We start from the raw sequence: 3,818 nt of genomic DNA on the forward strand, positions 1-3,818 counted from the left end.
GCAGGTTTTCTTGCAAGTGCTGTTGTCTCTCTTCCTATTTATTTTGTTGCTCAAGCTGCCATTGTTGCAGGTTTTCTTGCAAGTGCTGTTGTCTCTCTTCCTATTTATTTTGTTGTTCGAGCTGCCATTGTTGCAGGTTTTCTTGCAAGTGCTGTTGTCTCTCTTCCTATTTATTTTGTTGTTCGAGTTGCCACTGTTGCAGGTTTTCTTGCAACTGCTGTTGTCTCTCTTCTTGTTTCTTTTCTTTTTCTCTAACAACTGCTGTAATCTCTTTTCTTGTTCAATTTCTCATTCTTCTTGTTCCTTTTCTTGTTTATTTTGTTGTTCGAGCTGCCATTGTTGCAGGTTTTCTTGCAACTGCTGTTGTCTCTTTTCTTGTTTCTTTTGCTGTTCTTGTATTGCTGCCATCAAATCTGCTAAACTGTAGTTTGATTTGCCGCTTCTCGTTTCCATCTTCTCTTATTCTTCTTTTTTTTATCCCACTTCTGACACTAATTTGTTACGCCTCCAGTCGTTAATTGATTTTCCGTAACTTCGTTCCAACGAAACTTTTGCGACACAACTCCTTATTTAATAAAATCGGTTTATTCTTTCTGAATATAACTTTACCGATACACTTATTTTCAACAGTCGCTCTATAACAAATGTTTTAACAACGAACGTTAACTTCAACAATACTTTCTGACTGCAGTTCAATTACTCACTACCTACACACATTGTCCCGTGAGCGTCCTATATATATAACAGACAAACATATATCTAGTAAATGCTAGGGCATTCACAAAGGAACACGATATTTCTAGAAAATAGGTGGCGTGACTTCGGTTGTCCTAACAATATTAGTTTAGTAGAAGTATTTGCTTATCACTTTTTAATGTTAGTTTATTTGAAGTTCTGGCCTATCAAGTTTCAATATTACTTTAGTAGAAGCACTGGCCTATCGCGTTTTAATATTGTTACGTCTCTGGTCGTTTGTTAATTTCCCATAAAAAATATTCCCGAGGACCTTCAGTAATACAAGTTCTTTCTTAAATAAAACTAATTTATTCTTTCTTAATACAAATTTGCAATATACAGAATTTCCACAGTCACTTTAACTTAAACTTACGCTATAATTCAAAATAATTTATACACTTTACTTACGGTTTAACTCAATTATCCCGTTATCAATGTATCTGCCTGCTTATATACTAAAATGGATGGCGTCTAGATAATACTGGGATGTTCGTGAGGTTCCCCAATCCTTCTAGAATATCATCAAATGTTACCTGCGTCACGTGACTTCCGCTGACGTAACACTGACCCTTCCTTAGTATTATTCATCCCGAACAATAGCCATTTACATTAAACCAATAGATAATTAACAATAACTTAATTAAATGCACAGAATTTACAAACACAAAATCAAAATTCAACAAAGTATCTTAATTTTACGGAACGTTTCGTATTTTATTCCGAACTGGTCTCCATCTCGATGGATTCTGCTTCACCTATGGTTCATCTGCTTCATCAGGAAATGACTTATTATCGTTAACAGTCACATCAGTGGTAGTAACATCATGAAAGGCTTTGTTGTTTTCCTTCTCAAAACCGGGTAGAGTTTCTTCTATGACAGTGGCTTCTACAGATGGAATGTCTTCAGCAGTATCATTTGTTCCATCGTTCATTTCGTTTCAACTGAAATGTCCTTGACCGTGATAACACCAAAGCCTGTTGCCATGCACCACCTTTGGCTTACCTCGCCGACTACATTTTATTCGGAAAGTCACGTCTGAGAGACGATCCACTATGTCATATGGGCCTTCCCGTGGAGAAGACCTCTTATGAGACTTCCGTTTGGTCTTCCTGGGATTATACAACCACACCTTGTCTCCTGATACAAAGCTTACTTCAGTAGATCTCTTATCATAACATAGCTTCATGGAATCAGCAGACGTTTTCAAGTTTGAATGCACTTGATGGTGAATATAATACATCCTTTCAGATAACATTTTCTCGAACTATGAAACATTTTAAGGCAACTCTTCGTAAGGTGGGTGCCCTGTTATCAGATCCACTGGCAACCAAAGTTCTCGACCAAACATCAACTTTGCTGGAGTGTATCCAGTAGCTTCATGCTCTGCTGTTCTATAAGACATCAACAATAGAGGGAGTAAGTTATCCCAGTGATCTAGGTGGCTATTACAAAACTTTGCCAATTCCTGTCCCAATGTCCAATTGTATTTTTCTATCATCCCATCATTACGGCCTTGATCTGAATGCAGTTCGAATGGCATACCAAACCCGAAGAAGAAATCACTGTTAGCCGAAGCTACAGTTGTAGCTTCCTGATTTGGTATTGCATATGCCTCAGGCCACTTGGTGAAATAATCCATCAACCCAGAAATTTACCTGTTTCCAGCACGAGTTTGGAGCAAAGGACCAGCAATGTCAACAGCTACTCTTTCCATTGGTGCGCCAACCTGATATGACTTCATTGAAGCACGTCCCTTATGCTTGGGTCCCCTTTTAGCACAACATGTACTGCATGTTCTGCACCATTTTTCCCCATCTTGACTCATACCTATCCAGTAAAATATCTGTCGTATGTGACTCAATGTCTTCTTAACTCCAAGATGTCCTGTTAAACTATCATGGGATTGACGCAGCACAACTTCCCCTAACTTTCTCGTATTACTGTTTGCCAGGTCGTCACTTTCCCATCTGCAGTTTCCCATCTCTGGAGAAGAATACCATATTCAAGCTTGAACTTGTCCCAGTGTGCCCAATAGTTCTTTGTCAGAGGGCTTAAGCTAGACACCTTCTCCCGAGCAGGGCTCTAAACACTTGCTTTTAGAAAATCAAAAATTACTTCAATTTTTGGTCTTTCTCCTGCTCTGCTTCAATATCTATACCTGGTTCTACTTCACCATCATCAACTCCTTCGGTCACTTTCACTTCAGCTTGATAACACCTGGTTAGCTCAACCTCTCTTTTGCAGCAATGTCTGCAGTCACTTTTGCAGGGTCTTCGGCTCAGTCCAACAGCATTACCATAAGATTTTCTTTCTCGATATTCAATATCATAATTATACAAGTCTATATTTCCGAGCCAACGTGCCAATTGGCCATCTGGGTTCCTTAATGATCTTAATCAGCATAACGCAGCATGGTCTGCCCTGATGGTAAACCTAGCCCCATAGAAGTAAGGATGGAAATATGTCAGACTGTTTACTATAGCCAGGAGTTCCTCTCTGTGTTACACAGTAGTTCCTCTCCGGTCTACTTAGGACCCTACATAAGTAAGCCACAACATATTCGTTTTCGCCCACTTTCTGAGACAACACTACTACAATTCCGACATTACTAGCATTACAATCTAGTATGTACGGCAGTTAGGAATTTGGAAGCTTTAAAAGTGGAGCTGAGGCCAAATATTTTTCAATGTCTTGAACACATGTTGCCAAGAAACTGTCCATTGAAACTTCTGGCCTTTTTTGTCAAATCATGTAGTGGAGGAGCTATAGTTCCAAAGACCTTCACAAACTTCCTGTAATAAGTACAGAATCCCAAGAAACTTCTTAACTCTCCCACATTTTCTGGTGTTGGCCAATCACGCACTGCTTTCACCTTGTCAGTATCAGTTTGCACACCATGCTCACTTACAATGTGACCCCAGTAAAGCACCTCTTTCTTGAACAATTGGCATTTTTTGGATGGAGTTTGTGGTTTAGCTGCTTTCAAATTCTTGAATACTTCTTCTAGCCAGGACATCATCATGAAACATTATTAGCAAAAACAATGACATCATCCAGGTACACTAGGGCTATCCTCCATTGT

Source organism: Limulus polyphemus, unplaced genomic scaffold (genome assembly GCF_000517525.1).
Source record: "Limulus polyphemus unplaced genomic scaffold, Limulus_polyphemus-2.1.2 Scaffold3587, whole genome shotgun sequence".
NCBI lineage: Eukaryota > Metazoa > Arthropoda > Merostomata > Xiphosura > Limulidae > Limulus > Limulus polyphemus.